Source organism: Sarcophilus harrisii, chromosome 4 (assembly GCF_902635505.1).
Source record: "Sarcophilus harrisii chromosome 4, mSarHar1.11, whole genome shotgun sequence".
NCBI lineage: Eukaryota > Metazoa > Chordata > Mammalia > Dasyuromorphia > Dasyuridae > Sarcophilus > Sarcophilus harrisii.
The window spans coordinates 35044611-35063185 of record NC_045429.1 but is presented as its reverse complement, the minus strand read 5'-3'; the positions used below and the strand labels follow the sequence as shown (position 1 = coordinate 35063185).

The window sequence follows — 18575 nt, the reverse complement described above, 5'->3', positions numbered from 1 at the left end:
TCACTTCCATTCTTGTTGAATCTCCAGATTCACTGTCCAAGCAGATGACCTCACCTCTCAATTTTCACCAAGAAAGTACAGATTCTTTAACCTGGCCTTCAAGGGTGTCTTCAATCTGGCTACAGCCAACCTCTCCATGTTGCTTTTATGTATGTAAAGTACTGTGTAAAAAAAAGTCAGTTATTATTATGATGGTTATTACCTTATCATTCATAATTGCCAAACTAGATTACCTAAAATTCCGTGGTCCAATTGTTTTTCCTATTTTCACAAATTTCGTGCCCTGTTCCAGCTGTCACTTCACTTATAAAAATCTCTCCATTCCCCCAGCCAAAATGCTGCCTCCTTCCTGAAAACTACCTTGATATCAACATCCCAGCTTCTCCCTAACACACACATACACGTGAACGTGCACACACACACACACTCTTATCTAGAAAAGATCTTTTGCTTCTTTCACCTACTATTCTGCTCTGTCACTTTTCTTACATTCTATTTTATGTTATGTATACATCCTTGCTGCCCTATTATTGTGTGAGCTCTTAGAAAACAGGAATCTATATTAATCATCTTTTTTTAAATTTTTCCAATTCTAGGACTAGTGTATAATATTTTAAAGAATTCAGGACATTAAAAGTCATTGATTAGTTTTTTTTAACCATTCAGTTATTACTATTAGTTAATAGTAGTTGTTTCTATTCTTAAGAGATTTTGAATAAATCTCTTGAGGTTCAAAAAAAAAGTCATCCACTTAGGAGGTTTCAGTAAAGAAGTCAGCTGTATGATCTTTATTTTCAAAAAGCCATCCCATTTGAAAATTTGCTTTAAGAGTATTTAAAATCTAGCCCTGAGGTCAGAAGGACCTAAGTTCAAATCTGACCTCAGACACTTAACATTTCCTAACTGTGTGACCTTAGGTAAGTCACTTAACCCTCATTGCCTCAGCCCGCCCCCCCCCCCAAAAAAAAAGGTATTTAAAATGCTGGGAAATTTAAAATGTCAGAAAGACCTGAACCAACTCCCCTATCACCATGACTCATGTGATTTAAAAGCATTGCTATTTGCCAAAACCATTGGTTTGCCTTCTAGCTCTAGAGGCTGGCATGGAAAATTATAAATCCTGGGTCATTAGGTTTACTGCTTTAAAGCTTTACTTTGCTTTTAAAGTTTTGGAAGATAAATCTTGCCTTTAATTCTATGACAGAAGTTTATAATCTCTTATGATGAATAATTTATACATTGACTTCAAGCATTTTGGGAAGTTGTGTTCAAGAGCCAACAGCTTATGAAAAATATTGAGCATCATAAGCCTGATTTTGCTCTGAATTCTGAGAGTGCCTTGTTCAAATACACAGCTCCTGAGAAGTTCTGCAAATACCCAAAGGCCTCTAAGGTTTCCTCTGTAAACATGTACAGCTTGGTTATTTTTATTTTTTTTTTAAATATTGATCATATTTACAATAGAAAAATTCAAATATGTCTCAAAATTGTATATATCTTAGGAAATGTAGCTCAGAGTAGACTCTATTTCCAGAAGATTAGGATCATCATTAGTTCCTAAAACTAAATGTTATAGGCAGTACTTTGGCAGGTCAATAGTTAGTCCACAAATAGAGCTGATGTACTGGATATATTACTTATTTGGAATAGCTAATAAACCTGTATTAGGAGATTAATCAGTATGATAATTCTAATAAAACTGCATAAGAAAATAATTCTATATTAAAAGAACTCTAATTTTATAGGTGTTTTCCATGATTGCAAATCATAATACTTTATATCTTAGTAAAAGATTTTCATGAATTTGATTTTGAAAAATTCTCAGGAAGGCAGCAGCCTTTTAGCTGGGGAAATGGAAAGCATTTGAAAAATTCCAGAGCTTAAGGGGATTGCACTGCTCAACCAATCCAAACCTTTTATTTTAGAAATGAATAAACTGAGGCTCAGGCAAGTGAAGAAAGAAGATGGAAAAAACTATGAGCCCAGACCTGGAAAAGAACAAGACGGATAGTAGAACGTTCCAAATGGTATGGAGATAGAAATTCACAAAATGGTGAGGTTCTTTTGGACCTCCATTTGTACACTAGTAATAAATATAATTCAAGGGAGGAAAGAGCTCAGGTCACCTGCTGTCTCCTCTGGGAAACCTTCCCTGTTCCCTGCTCTCTTACTCTGGATGTTTAAACTTTCTCCATTACTCATTTTCCTTGTATTGAACTTCAGTTTGTCAGTTCAACAGACATCAATTAAGTACTTACTAAGGATAAGGCAGTGTAGACACAAAATTTTAAAAAGTCTCTGCCTCAATGAGCTTGGGTTCTATTCACGGACATAGAGAACCAAATATAAAGTTCATTTCAACACAAGGAGAAGAGTTACAACTGTTCTTTCTTTTGTACAGTTGAGCAGTCTTTTTGACTCAAACTTCAGCTGAATGAAATATATGGATCCCTTCTTAGCATAGTGGTTTATAAAAATAAAATACATAGGATTTCAAAGGAAATCAATTATGAAAATAAGTTATCAAACTATTTTTAAAAACAACTTTATAGATCCCAGATTAAAAATTCCTGGGGTAAATCAACACTCCAGATTCTTACCATATTCTATCAACTTTCCAATCTCATTTTTCTCTATGACTTTGACATTCTTTGTCACTATCTTTGTCCTTCCTGTTCTTTCTGTCACTACCAAGACTTCAATATTCTAGAGATTGAAGCATTCTCTGTCTCCTGTCTCTTAACTTTATTTTTCTTGAGGGTTATTTCATTGGTGTGGGAGATCTATGTTTTCTTTCACATCATGACTTTTATGGAAATGTTTTAACTTCAGATATGGTTTCTTAATTGGGAGTGGGGATAAGGGAGAGAACCCAGAACTCAAAAGTTTTAAAAAAACAAATATAAAAAATCATTTTAAATGTAACTGGGAAAATATTAAATATATTTTAAAAATAAAATAAAATGGGGAAAAATAAAATAAAATAAAAAACTACTTTTAAAAGACATAAAGCAGGATAACATGTTAGATGACAGTTATCACTAACCACATTAAAAAAACATAGAATGTTTAGTGGAGCTTATTAGGATTAATAAAACAGACCAAAAATAATAATTTTTAAAGACTTCAGTGTTCTTCCTAATACATACCCTATTCTTACAATTTTAAAAACTCACCTCCTGTGATATCACCTTCACGCAAAATTGCTATGCCTTAAAATTCTGTACCCTCAAGTTCCCATTTCTCCACAATTTCTTGTCTCTTCACCTCTCATTCCCTCATTCCTCCCATACCCATTCCTGATTAAAATATTTGCCCCCCCTAAATTTCACCCTGTCCTCTCAATCTATTAGCCATGTTTCTTGGTTTTCCACTCTTCACCCTATGTCCAAGCCATTTGGGTAATACCCTTCCTTTCCCTCTCTAGTTCCTTGTTCCCTTGAACTTCTGTATTTCAGTATTGCTACCTCTCAGTCCCAAGGAGCTCTTCTCATTGGTCTCCTCTATTTCTCTCCTGGGCTGTTAGAGGCTACTATACATGTTATTGACTCATACCATCCCAAATCTTCCCTCCGCAAGCACCCAACTCTTTTCTCTTCCTTCCCTTTGGTTCTGAGATGGAGACAATTCAACAAGTACTGTTACCTTTACTCCCTCAATCTTCTTAAGTATCCTCATTTTTTCTCCCTTCCTTTTTTTTCTAGTCATAGAGAAGAAATTACTTTCCTCCTTACAAAAACTAATCCTGCTCCCTTTTCCCTTTTTCTCATCTCATCTCATCCCATTTCCAGCTTCTAGCAATGGATTGAGTGCCATTCAGATTCAACTTCAGACCTGAGCAAGTCACTTAACTTCTGTCTGCTTCAGTTTCTTCAGTTGTGAAATTGGTAATAAGACTAGTACCAATTTCTCAGAGTTGTTGAGAGAATTAAATGAGATACTATTTCTAAAGTTTTTTTTAGCACAGTGTCCAGTACATAATAAGTTCTATATAATTATTTTTCTCTACCACTATCCATGATCATCTTCCTTTAATCTGGCTTTTTTTGTTCCTAAAATCCCTCTATCTCTGCCTGCTGCTTGCTCTTTTACCTCACCTTGCAAATATTCTCCCATTTTCCCATGCTTTAGAAGCAAACACACAACAAACTCTTCCCTTGATTGTGCCCACATCTTCAAGTGCCAACCTTCTAATAAGATGGCTCTGCATCAGTCATGGGACTCCTATGCCCATCTCTACAACTGCTAAAAGACCCCTCTCTGAAATGGAATGAAACCCTGCATATCAGTAAACCCATTGTTCTTCTCAAGATGAGCCCCTCTGCAATAATGACCATTGTAGATCATGCCCTTGTTCTTTATATCACTGTTTTCCTTGACTTTCCTGTCATGGCACTCTGATCATTCTCCTCCTATTTCTGTGATTGTTTTTCCTTTTTTTCTTGTTTCTCATTCTTTCTCCATCTCTGAAACCATGGCTTCTCCAAGATACTGCCATTAATGTTCTTCTCTTGCCATTCTTTCTCTTTTAAAGATCTTAAATATTCTCATTGCTCTATCACCTCTCGATTCCCATTCCAAATATCTCCCAAGAGATCCTATACTGAACTTTCTAACTACCTGTTAAATATTCCTATCTTAATGTTGTTAGCACCTCAGACACAAGAAACCCAAAATTCTTCACCCTCAATGATTCCTCCTCTGAACCCCTTATTCTGTCAATGGTACTTCTATCCCCCTAAATCATTCAGGTTCAAAACCTCAGAAGTGTATTTGACTTTTTCTTCTTCCCCATTGTATAATCACATCACTTCTAAGTCTTGTCAATTCTGCCTTAACTAAGTCTTCTATTTTTCAAAGTTCATGAGTTGAAGAGGTAATCATACTTTCCTGCCATTTCCCAACATTTAGCAGCTAATGCTCTTTTGAGTTAATAGTCATATTTAGTCATTACCAAGCTATATGGTAAACATTGCTCTAAATTGTGAATGCAAAAAACAACACACAACTCACATAAATTCTAGTAGGATATGTTATTGCAGAGATGATTTAAACCCAGACAGATCTTGAATAGATTGTGACTCAACTGCTCAGCTGCTTTTGTGTGATTTATTACAATAAATTTTACCTAATTCAGACATTTCTCCTGCTTGAAAAATAATTTCCCAAAATGTGGGTTGCATTTTCAGTTTTGGAGCAACAAAGATATCAACACTTGGTTTGATCATGACTTAGCTCTACTTTTAAAAACAGAAATTCATAATATCCACAGGACTTCATATTGTGAAGTTGGGAAGGGATGGAGATGATGTCACATCAGTGAAGGCACTGGCCATTGCTCAAAGGCCAACATGCTTCCTTTTTTTTCAACTCCTACTACAAACCATCTCAGTTCAGGCCCTGAACTCTTTGCTGTTCTGTTGTTGACCTCTCTTGCCTTCGGTCTGTTCCCATTCCAGTCCATCAAATGTACTACTTCAGTCATTCCATCTTCCTGCCCAAAAGATCATAAGTTCAACAAATCATTTTATCTTGGTAGAAGTAGACTTTGGATTTTAAAATATAGCTTGTTGGCATGTGGCTTGAGCTTTGAAGAATGAGTAGTAATTTACGGGGATGGAGGAAACTAAAGATAGAGAACAATATGTAAAAATGTATGGTGCTGAGAATATCCCCATGCAATCAAGAGGTCAAAAAGTAAGCCAGTTTGAAACTAGAGTATGAGATTAGGCTGGAAATGGTATAGAACAAGCTTTAAGCAAAAATATGGGAGAGAGAAAAAATGTTAGAAGGCTGCAATTGAAGAAAGTGCTATTTCAGCTTTATGAGTCTTGGAGGTGAGAGAGTGAACTTTAATCACTTTAATGATCCATGTCTAAAATCCTGAAGAATGATATGGGGAAAGGAAGTCATTGGATTGGAGCTGTGGAGCAGGGTTACTGATGTGAAAACGGACGTTGATCAAGAATAATGGTAGGGATGGATGGGGTAGTGAGGAAAGACCATCGTCCTAATCCAGAAGTCATCGAGAAAAGTAAGAGAATAACTGGGAGATATGTAGAGAAATGACAGCAAAAAAGAAGAGAAGGAAATTGAATTGATTTCAGGGTACTTATGGATTTTTTGGAAAGAGAAAAGATTAAGGAGAGATGGGGATAAACGAATGGTCTAGAGAAATATTACAGGATGACAAGAAAAGTTCTTGACAATAAGCTTCTTTCCAAGGAAATTGAGATCTTTTAAGACCTTAGTATAAATAGTAAAAGTTCTTGATGGCTCGTAGATTGAGCTGGATGGGACTTAAAGGCCATTTATTCCAACTTCATTTTACAGATAAGGAAATTGAGGTACAGAATGGTTGATTTGTTTAAGGTCAAACAACTAAGAAGTGTCCAAGATAGAGGTCACACTTGGGTTCTCCTAACTCGATAATCCAGATCTATATCCATTATGCCAATTATTATGTTGTAGTCATGACAAGAAATGAGGAACCAAGAATTAAGTGGTCTTTGAAGTTGCCCCCAAGCTCTTGGGATTTTATGAATATAAATACTTGTAATTCATATTTGTGTACTTTTCTTTGATTATTTTAGAGAGCTTTAACTATAAAGTAAAGATTACTGGGATATAAATATGCCTTGCTTTATTGTTGTTATTTCAGTTTGAGAGACTTAGGGGTAGGATTGCTAAAGGAATTTATATACTTGAAAAGCTTTTATGGCTTTATAATGAAGGTGAAAAGTAAAGGGAATGGGATTAAAACCATAAAACCGCTTTCACTTCACATTGTTTCTTTGATCTGATTTAGTATATCCATGTATTCAAAATCAAGATCTGATTTGGACTGAATCCTGGTGGTTTGCTAAGATACCATTGGGAGCTGAGAAGAAGGAGGAGAGTGCCTTAAAAACACAGAACTAAATAACTGCATCAAGAGCAGAAAAGAGTATTTTCTGAATACTCTCCAACTAGCATGGGAACGAGAAATAAGTATCAGACTACATATGTCTATAGACTAGACTAAATACATCTATACTACAAAGGTCTTTAAGACTTGTTATGCATCATCAGATCCAGATGGGATATAATTTTAAATGTTAAAATTTTGAAGACTCCATAAAAGATCCACACAGTTCCCTGATCATAGCTAGAAGAAAGATTTGGCACCTCAGAGTCTATGCCAGAAGAAGAGCACAAGACCCGGTAGTCCATGCCAAGCTCAAAAAGCCTTTACTAGGATCCTGGCAATAGATTATATCTCTGAGGTCCAAGGACCAGCCAGCCTAGTGAAGGTCACAGGAACTCATTGCCAGGTCATTTTCAGAAACTTTCAGCCAAACTAAAAAATTTTAAATTTAAAATTAAAAAAAAAAACTTTTACTAAGCTTATAGCAAGAGATGATCGGTATTGATGAAAGGGAATCCCCAAACCAACAAAAACCTGATTTTCACAATGCTATAAGGTAACTAAAATCTTAATACTATAGACTTCTGGGAATTCTGTAATAGAGCAATGGTTCTATGTTGAGAAAGTAGTGGACATACTCTAGAGTCTAATAATGATAGTTAGCATTTATGGAAAGTTTTTTAAGTGTTTCAAGTGTAAAGTGTTTCCCAAATAGTATCTCATTTGATCCTCACAACAATCCTAGGAGATAGGATCTGTTATTATCCCCAATTTTATAAATGAGGAAACTGAGGCAGGCAGAGGTTAAGTGACTTGTTCAGAATGTACACAACTAATAAGTGTCTAAAGTTAGGATTTGGACTTAGGTCTTCCTGGTTCCAGAGTCCAACATCCTATACGCCAATGCCATCCCTCAGATTGTACCTATTTTTGGACATACCATAGGAAATACAACATCCAAATTCTTCTCCCCCTCTCCAGAAGTAGAAAATCTATTATGTCATATTGTTGAGTCCCAAGGATGATAGCCCTCTTTCCTTTCCCCTTATTTTAATGACAGAAGAATACTGGAAACATGACTGTGTATGTGGAATACTTAATTTGTCTAAATCCTGATAGAAATTTGGGGAAATTTATTTTGTGTTTTTGTTATTTCTTGTGTGATAAAAGATCATGTCAACAGGAGTTCAAATGTAGGAATTTAGTTTAATACACACATACACAACACACACACACACACACACACACACACACACAGAGCGGAAACACCTGGTGAAAGGAAAACTTGGGAGAAAAAAATCAGTGCTCAGATTACATCCCCCAGGGTTTGTTCCTATTCCATTCCCTGGGAGATCAGTTTACAGTATGATCTCATTAAGATCATTTGAGAATATCACCAGTTTCTAGGAGCTCATATTTCCCTCTTATTGTGTTTATTGTATTTTCAGAGAGAGAAAAAGAGAGATAGAGACAAACAGACATAGAGAGAGAGACATGGAGATAAAAAGAGACATGGGGAGATGAGAGGGAGAGAGGCAAGGGAGAAGGGAAGAAGGGAGAGGGGAAGAGAGAAGGGAAGAGAGAGAGAGAAGGAAAAAAGGAGATGAGGAATATGAAAAAAGTGAAGAGCCAGCAAAAAAGACTGAACACAATTGGTTGTGGAGAGGGAGAGAATGAGAATCATATTTTGGAGAAAGTATTTCTTTTTTTTCTAATAATAAGCTTTTTATTTTCAAAATATATGCAAAGTTTTGTTTTCTTTCTTTCCTTTTTGATCTGATTTTTCTTATGTAACAAGATAATTGTATAAATATGTTTATGCATATTGAATTTAACATATATTGAATTGCTTGCCATCTAGGGGAGGGGCTGGGGGAAGAAGGAGAAAATCTAAAACACAAGGCTATGTAAAGGTCAATGTTGAAAAATTATCTGTGCATATATGTTTTGAAAATAAAAAAATTAAAAAAAAAACAAAATATATGTAAAGATAATTCTCAACATTCACCCTTGTGTTCCACATTTTTCTTCCTCTCTTCCCTAGACAACAAGTCATCCAATATATGTTAAACATGTAAAATTTTTTATAGGTATTTCTACATTCATCATGTTACACAAGAAAAAACAGATCAAAAAGGAAAAAAATAAGAAAATAAAAAGCAAGCAAACAATAACAAAAAAGCTGAAAATATCATGTTGTGATTCACACTCAGTTCCCATAATCCTCTCTCTGGATGCAGATAATTCTTTCCATCACAAGTCTATTGGAATTGGCTTGAATTGCCTCATTATTGAAAAGAGCCAATTCCATCACAGTTGATCATCGCATAATCTTGTTGTTGCTGTGTATAATGTTCTCTTGCTTCTACTCACTTAACTTAGCATCAGTTCATGTAAGTCTCACCAGGTCTTTCTGAAATCATCTTGCTGGTTGTTTCTTATAGAACAATAATATTCCATTAAATTTACATACCATAACTTATTCAGCCATTCTCCAATTGATGGGCGTCCACTCTATTTCCAGTTCCTTGCCACTACAAAAAGGGATGCTACAAACATTTTTGCACATGTGAGTCCTTTTCCCTTTTTTATGATCTCTTTGGGATACAGGCCCAGTAGAGACACTGCTGGATCAAAGGGTATGCACAATTTGATAGCCTTTTGAGCATAGTGCAGGAAGTATTTCAACAAAATAAATTAAGGGGAAGCAAAGAACAAATCAGACTTTAGAATCATGCCCTAATTTTCTTGGATTTCCATTATGGAACATAATGTGCCACAAATGTCTTCTCAAAAATTTCTTTACCACACACTCCATACATGCTTGAGATTGGACCTTGTTTTTTTAAGCTAATTCCATGAAATTATGTGCTATTAACAATCCAACATCTCATAACCAACATCTTTGTCCTCTTGCCAGGGCTATAGCTCTATGCCAGTATCCTTGAGGAGGGTGATGGAAAGTGGCAAGACAATTTGGTTTTATTATATGGATATTATTGGTTTGTTTTATAGTGCTCGATTGTGGAATCCCTAGTACCTTGTATAGACGATTTCATCAAGAGAAGAGAGGGTATAACTGGAATAAATCTGTCATTTTCATCAACCACTTTGGTTTCTTGGTAGCGTTCTGAGATAGTCAGAGGTGCACTACTATTCCTGTGTTAGTTGGGGAATAGTAAATACTCTGACCTATTTCTTTCTTCCTTAAATCCCTGTGATTGTTTGTTCCAAACATGATCCCCTCTAGGGGAAACACATGAATCGAGTCTCCCCCACCATTCCTTTGCTTGCCTGTATCATTTTTCTTTGGCTAAAGCCTCTCTTGTGACTGTAACTTTTGCCACTCACCATTTTTAACAGAATTTTTGAGTCATGCTGTCCATTTGCCTTAATGAATCCTCCAGAGATACATTACACTTGGTTCTGTTTCTCTTGTGCCCAAGGAGGGTGTCCATTTCTGAACTGCATCTTCTGTGGCAGTCAGCACTATTAGCTTCTAAGTGTATCTATGCCTGGGGTCATTCTTACACATAGTGAAATGAGGTTGTGCTGAGTTCACCACAGTTGATGGTTGTGCTAAGTTAATATTTGAATCTTAGACTCTATGACTAGTCATCCTTATAGGGTCAAAACCCAGGAAATTTTGGTCTTTTCTACAAATGGAAACCAAAACTTCCCAGAGTTAATACCTGGGCAGGAGGCTATAGCAGTAGCTGTTCCAAAATATTATTGCTACATGACAAGACTGCAAACAGGGACACAGGCCCATAAACCACCACTTACCTGAATGATTCCAATGATGGTCTCATTGTGCCTCCACCTTGGAAGAGTTATAACTCTTATGATCAGTACCTCTTTCCTCAGACCCTGGGAGGAATAGGAGCAAATAAGCATTTTGTTTTCATAAACTGTGTATATACACAAAAAAGTGTATAGTGCTTTGATCCAGTCTTATAAAGGAAAGCAACCAGGTAGAGTACTTTCTAAACAACATTGAGGTTAGTGAGATTCTATCTCAAAGAAGTATCCTGGTTCTGCATCTTCTTCTCACTCAGCATCTCCTAAGCTTCCTCTGCCTCTCTGACTAGAAGACGGAGCCATAGGCTTTAGGTTCTCTGTTTAAGGAGGGAGCTCACCCAATCTTCTCTCCATTTCCCACCAGCTCTACTGCTTTAGGACTTTTTTAGACTTCTCCAATATGGCCCTAAGGACTTCAGGGACCTTCTTCCTCTTCCCCCTTTGTTTCCTTTTGTATATTCTCTCTCTTCCCCCTTGTTAAATTTTAAGTATTTGAGGGCAGGGTCTGTTATTTTTAAAATTTGTATTTGTGTCATTATTGCTTAGCACAGTGTCTTGTACATAGTAGGTTATTATTAAATAAAAATGGATTACCTGCCTGATTTCCCTAATCCATCCTCCACACAGCTGCCAAAATCATCTTCCTAAAGAACTGGTCGGATTTTATCACTCCTCTGTTTAAGAACAGTTTTTAGTGGCCCTCTCTTACCTCTAGGAAAAGAATAAACTCTTTATCTTGCCATTTTAAAAGCTCTTCCACCCTGATTCAGCCTTGTTTTCCACATTCAAATTCAGCAGGGCAACCAACCTAGCCTAACTATTTTTTCCCAAAGTCTGCCTCCTCTATGGCAGGTTCTCTCGTCTACTACCTCAGGACTTTTGCCCAGGCTGTGTCTCCCACATTTGAAATCTTAGAATCTTTAGATTTTTAAGACTTCAACCCAGGTACCTTCACCTCTGAAAGGTTTTCCTATTCTCCTTTGGTTATTACTCTGCCTCCTTAAATTAAATTATGCTTATTTTATTTACTTAAAATGTTTATCTGAAAGATTATATGATGATCAACTACGATAAAGTTAGATCTTCTCAACAAGGAAGTGGTTCAAAACAGTTCCAGTAGACTTGGGATGGAAACTGCCATCCTCAGCCAGTCAGAGAATTATGGAGACTGAATGTGAATTTCACCTTTTTTTGTTTTGGTTTGGTTTGTTTATATTCTTGTTTTGTTTTTTGTTTTTATTTCTCCTGATTTTTTTCCCTTTTGATCTGATTTTTCTTGCACAATATGACAAATAAAGAAATATATCTAAAAGGATTGTACATATATAACCTATATCAGATTGCTATGTATCTTGAGGAAAGGGGAAGTAAGGGAGGGAGGGAGAAAAATTTAAAACACAAAATCTTACAAAATGAATATTGAAAATTATCTTTACATGTATTTTGGAAAAATAATATTGAAGAAAAAATAAAATGTTTATAAAGTACTTCACAAACTAAAATGTTATACAAATGCTAGTTATTATTATTGTTAATCCATGTAAATATTGTATCTCTTCTTTCCTTCCCAATAGAACATAAGCTCTTTGAGGACAAAGATTTTTTCTTTCAGGTTTTCTATTCCCATTCCTCAGTACCATATACAGAAGTCACTTCATAAATGCTTGTTGAATGACTAATGTGGAAATAGGTTTAATGTGACTGAACTTGTAAAACTTAAATCAGATTGCTCACTATCCCAGGGAATAGGGAGGGAAAAAATGGGAGGGAGAAAAATTTGGAACTCGTAATCTTACAAAAATAACTGTTGAAACTATCTTTATATATAACTGGGAAAAAAATACTATTAAGTGCAAAAAAAAAAACCCTGCTTGTTGAATTGAATTGAATTCTTCCATTCTCAACCAAGGGAATCATCGGAATCTAATTGATCTTGCTGAAATGCAATGGTCTATTCCCAAAGGAAACAATCACAGCCCCAAAAACCCTGAGCAGCCCTCTATGGGATGCAAACGGATAGACACAACACAGTTCATTATGAAGATTCATTTTAAAGAGAGCTCTCACTTCTCTTTTGGAGAAAAAAAAATCGCCGGGTCTAATTCTTTCACCTTTTCAAAGACGTGCCTTTTGCTCTAAGTCTAAAAAAAAAAATGACCTAGAGACCTCAAAGTAAATAGTCTAGCTGATGTTAATTCTAGCAGTCACTTCCAGCTAGTTAATTCTCACATGTTCTGCCCATGTTGACTTCTTTTTCCCTCCAATTATATAACCAAAAAAAAAAATAATTTTTTATTGGCCTGAAAATTTCCTAGCTATTCTTTGTGCAAAGGGCTTTGAATTTCTTAGAAGTTGCCCAATCAATAAACATTTATTTACAAAGGGTTTAATTTTTTTAAAAATTAAACATAGTATTATTTTGGTGTATATTCATATATTGACTTCTGGACCAACTCTTTAAGCGCTTTTTAGGTAATATCTATACAACCTTCTGTGAGGCTGGAGGTGGCCGATAAGTCTTGTGTTCTAGCTTTAGACCAGAAGACTGAGGCTGATCTGGGAAGGATAGCTGAGTAAAAGAGTTTGCTAATATCAGCTGGTGTTAGGAGTTCTTATCTGTTGCTGTCCATTCAGTACTTCTTTATTCTGTGGTCTAGCTTTCATTCAAGGATGACACTACATGGGGGTTAGTATAAGTATAAGTTAGTATAAGTACGACAGCACTGTTCTACAATCATTGTTCATGCTGTTGGGAAGAAGAGTTATTTTCATTTTTGGCCAATGAAGGGAAAAGGTCTGAAATAATTCTTTTTACCTTATCCAATGGTAGGACTTTGTGATATTGCCTGAAAGTGTACATTTAGCATTTTTAAGTCTTACATGTTTACAAATATGAAAAGCTAATAAGAAATTATGTGAAAAATGTGAAAAAAAACTGAGGCAAGATAAGAGGATACATGACTTGCCCAGGGTCACACAGTTAGGGGGTGTCTGAGGTCAGATTCAAGCCAGACCCAGTACTCTATCTTCAGTGCCATCTCTAGCACTACAAATGTCTAAAGGTCACTGTAATAGCAATATTTGGAATTTTCCTTGCCTTTGGAAATGGGTCAAACATATCAGAGTTATTATTAACTCTATTATTATTATATTGTATGGATTGATCACTTATTTGCCAACTACTATTGGTCAAGTGACTCACTTCACTTGGGAATGGCATTAGTCAGTGGTGGAGATTTCTGTTGACCTAAGCAGAAGCCTTTTTATATAGAATATTGGGATTCTGAAGTGAGATTGACCTTCCATGTGAAAACATCTATTATGGGGGCAGTTAGGTGGCGCAGTGGTTAGAGCGCCAGCCCTAAAGTCAGGAGGACCTAGGTTTAAATCTGGTCTCAGACACTTAACACTTCCTAGCTGTGTGACCCTGGGCAAGTCACTTAACCCAATTGCCTCAGCAAAAGAAAAGAAAAAAAATCTATTATGGATTTGCAATGAAAGTCAGAGAGAGTCTCTGGGCAAAGAACTTCCCCAAGAGGTATTTACTGTATAGAGTGATCAAGACTATACAAACTTCTTTTCTCTACTCTGTCTTGTAGGGGATGCCTTGCAATAGAAATGATAACTGTTGGAACTGTTGTTGCCCTTCAAGATACCTATATTTTTTCCATCCAGAATGAAGACAAAGGCAGAGATGGTGTGCCTAAGAAACTTCAAAAGGTGTAGACCTCCTGACTGAAGAGTAGTCCATCTGCTTTTCTCCCTTTTACCATTGTAGTAAGTATAACATTTCTATATTTTCATTTCCATCTGTACTGTCACAGACCCCAATAACATATGGAGATACTTCGTAAAACCATTATTAAACGTTTAATATGGGTTATATACAAGTATCAATTTTAAAACTATTTTGGTCTCTTTTCGAGATGTTAATCCCTTTTGACTTGTACCCTCTGTATTTAAATACAGAATAAGCCTGCAGTTCCTTCTATGTAACAGCCTTTCACATATTTAAAGACAGTTCTGCTCTCCCAGGCCTTTCTTTTTAAGCACTCTCTTCTCCCCAACAAACACCTGTTTGCTCAACCATTTTATAAAGGCTGTAATTTGGAGTCTGCTGATATCCATCATGGTCTTCCTTTTGAACATACTCTAGTTTGTCAGTGACCGTCCTGGAAAGTGGTAACTAGAAGTGGATACCCAGCTCCAGCTGATTGTGCATTTTACAAACAAGATAATCTTTGCAAAGCACTTAACACCACATGTAATTAAGAAATGCTTCTTGCTTCTCTTCTCTACACTTTTCCATCATTTCCCACAAAGACCCCATGAAAAACATTTTCCTAGATCTTGTTTAAATCAAGGACCCTGCATCTTTGACAGTCTTGCCATTTTCCAGTTTAGATGTAGTTTTGATCAGTATTAACAGAGAGAATATCCACATTTTCAAAATCACCCAAACTTGAAGAATTGAAAATCAGGGTCTCCTCTCCCCCAGTAAGGATTGTAAAAATTTCAGTGACCTTCAAGAGTAGTGTAGCCAAAATCAAAAGCCATCTCTTTGCAGCTAACCTCTCTGAACACAGCTAGGCTGCTTCTTAGATAGTAGACACACAGTCTGTCCTAGATTATGTCCTATGACTATGTCCTAGTCATAACAGCTCTCCCTGCTGAAACTTCCTAGGCATTAGCCTTTCAGAATCCCAAGCTAAGACTCCATGCTTTGAGAAGCCATAGCATGGTATCTTGTAGTTGGTCTGTTCCAGCCTCTTCTGGAATTTTTCCAGAGGTGGATCTCAAGATTGTCATTCTCAAGTTTTCTGGACTCTCCTTTTCCCTTTTCTAAATTCCAGGTTACCTCCATGACAAAAATAGGCACATTAGAGGAGGGACCAGTGGTATTAATATGGCATATCCTGTTCTTCATCAACTTATTGTTTCCTTGTAGATGTTTTTTCCCAAAAGCGGTTCTCAAAACTACCATTCTGAAATTTCTGGAATGTTATTTCTCTTCCTCATTTAAACAACGAAACAGCATCTTTCCCATTCTCTCCAATTTCCCCCAACAGTACTTACTTGATGGCATCTTCTGATCAGTTTTGTTGTGCCCCATTTTCAGGATACAGTTCAGGGTATTAAAGAGTTGGAAGGATCTGCAATGGACTTCCAGCCAATTGACTTGAAAACCTCAATTGCACAGGAGCCCCCTAAGGACAACCAACTTCTCCAAACTTAAATAATTGGGGTAGAAAATTTCCCTTCAATTTCATAAGTATTTCCTAAGCACCTAGATAGTGGGTAGCAAATAAAATATGAAATAATTCTTCATCTTCAAGCACCCTCTGGGAGGCATCAGCATGTGCACAGTTAAATATATAGAGAAGAAATACGAAGAGGAGGTAAAGAGTGCTAACAATTGGAGAGGTCTTTGTTATCTTTCCCAGATCATCTGGGCAGTGGGTGGAAGATATAATATGTAAATTACCCAACTTTTTTCTCCTACATGGAATTCCATCTCCTACTTGTATCTTGTTCTATAGCATAAGGCTAAAACAGAATAAATCTAATCTCTCTTCTAGAAGACAGACCTTCAAACACTTGAAGATGTGTTTCCAATTGTTCCCAAGTTATCTGGGCTTGGCACTCATTAAGATCATTTAGGGTATCCCAAAAATCTTAGGACAGTTTAAAGCTATTAAAACTTAAGCTATTAAAACAAGAACACATGTACACACTTGTATATGTGCACATATATAATTTGGTAAACCTTAAACTTTTATAGAAATGCTACCTATTATTAGACCTTTGCACAATTTTAAAGTGGCTATCACCCTCTTAACCTTTTATCTCCATTTTTTAGTTTCAATTTCATGTTAATAATTGTAGAACACTGAACCTGGATTCAAATCCAGACTTAGACATTTATGTATGACCCTGAGCAGTTCACTTAACTTCTGTCTGCCTCAGTGTCCTTGTCTGTAAAATGGGGATAATAGTAGTGTCTGCTTCCCAAGGTCATTATGAGGACCAAAGAATTTAACCCAGTACTTACTTATAGTAAGTGTTCAAGATATACTGTTGCCTTTCTTCCTAGACCAATTTGGAAAGTCATTTTCTTCAATAAGGAAGACAAGCAACATTAGTGGTGTCCTGTTTTCTCTGTCTATACTGGATGCTATTTTCTCTGAACATCAGTCTTTTCACTTACATTTCCTCTTTTTGGTTCCCTTTATGTTTTTCTTGTTTTCACAAGCCTTATCTCATTGTAGGCTTTTGCCTTACTGGCAGTATTACTATAGGTTAATGTCAAGTTAGGATATTTGGGCTTTGGCGATGTTCCTGCTTTAGTCTCTTGTATGTTTTAAATCTCATCTGAGAGTCCCTCAGTAGCTTCGAAGAAGGAAAAACAAAATGTTAGCACTATGTTAGCCCTTCATCGATGATGGTAGTCCAGAACTCCAAAGGATTTGTGTTCTTCTCTATGGGAATGTGCCTTCCTATGATGCAAATCTCAGTCCCTCTGTAACCATTCATGCTCTGAGAACAGAGTTGTGATGGGAGTTCTTGCCAAGCCTACATCTTGCACTTATCCTTTCTGTAGGACTTCGGTCAAGTTAGGGCTACTTGTGTAGATTTAGTCACCGCTCATCCCGTGTTCCACTTTACTGGTCTTGCCACATGCCAGTGAGCGGTGGTTTTTGTTCTGAGGAACTAATGAGTTTGGAAGAGTGCAAAGCAGAGCAAGGGAAGAAATAAAGGGAAAGAGAGCATTTTCCTTTCGGGATTGGACAAAAAGCTTTCTAATTTTGGGCTGGAAAATTCAGATTGTTTTCCTAAAGAGAAAACATCACTTAAATAATAGAATACGGTCCAGCTGTGCCAAGTGCTTAATCATTTGTCATAATCTGTGACTCAGAAGCAATGGTCTCATCTTCAAAGCTGCAGATAATTTTGTGCACGAGAGACATTTCTCAGAATGTGGCCATTTATTTGTTCAGGGCAGTTCTGACCTTGGCGGCTGACCCAATTGTTGCCCAGCTTTCAAAGACTCTGAAGTCTGATGTGGAACCATATTGTTCAAAGAGAGCTTGCTTAAAGGAGAATAGAACTGTGACATGTTCCCTGAGTGGAGTTTAAATGAGACCATGTGCTAAAAGTACATTGATAAGTCCCAGATGAAGCTTCCTAGAGTTAGAATTTTTAACTATTTTTGGGACCTGAATGCCTTTTGACAGCCTGTGAAACCTACAAATCCCTTCTATGAAAAATGTTTTTAAATATCTAAAATGAAAAGCATAGAATTATCAAAGAAACCGATTGTGATGGTTTTTTTCCCCATTCAAGTTCACAGACACCCCCCCCCCAAATTCTATCCATGCATTTTGTGTATTGGTGTGGCAAAGGAGATCCCTGGGTTGAGTGAACTCCAAATTCTGAGGGTTTTATTCAGGTTCCTTGGGGAAGAGAAAGGAGACTGGAAATGTTCTGAGAACAATTCACCCACTGTCAATTAAAAGAAGGTTGGCTTGGGTTTCTTTAGAAGCTCAATTTTGAAGACAATTGGGTAAATGGTTCTTTATTGAATGCCATCTCTTCCCTGCTTGCACAGAGGTTTAGGCAGCAAGGAAAGCTCTGTTCCAGGATCCCCAAACCAAGTCCGTGCTCTTCCTTCTCAAGGACTTGGCCTGTCTTAAGAGAGTCCCAATAAAAATCAGGTAAGTGGGTCTCTCTTTGACCAGTCAACCCATCCACCTGCCTTCAACCTATTCCTTCTTAAGAAGGTAGCATGTTTGATAAGAAGCTTGTTAGTCTGCCCATTGTCACTCTTCTGGGCACCAAGATTCTATTTAGAGGCAGGTAAGTGATG

The 18575-nt window shown here is 36.6% G+C and overlaps 1 protein-coding gene and 1 long non-coding RNA gene across 10 annotated transcripts in view; one reads left to right on the top strand and one right to left on the bottom strand.

The window, feature by feature from the left end:
• Window positions 1-18575, top strand: part of LRRC8B (leucine rich repeat containing 8 VRAC subunit B) — a 110294-nt gene that overhangs the window by 77796 nt on the left and 13923 nt on the right. For 4 of the 9 annotated variants that reach the window (XM_003767221.4, XM_031969353.1, XM_031969354.1 and 1 more), the window contains one exon: window positions 14384-14485. The gene's annotated coding sequence lies outside the window, so the exon portion shown is untranslated. Of the gene's footprint in view, window positions 1-1925; window positions 2028-14307; window positions 14486-18317; window positions 18424-18575 lie in introns of all 9 variants that reach the window. The other 5 variants (XM_031969359.1, XM_031969356.1, XM_031969358.1 and 2 more) reach the window with 3 other exon arrangements.
• LOC105750288 overlaps window positions 1-18575 on the bottom strand; it is a 29317-nt gene that overhangs the window by 1787 nt on the left and 8955 nt on the right. The window contains exon 2 of the long non-coding RNA XR_001120927.3: window positions 10694-10777. This is a non-coding gene — a long non-coding RNA (uncharacterized LOC105750288). The remainder of the gene's footprint in view (window positions 1-10693; window positions 10778-18575) is intronic.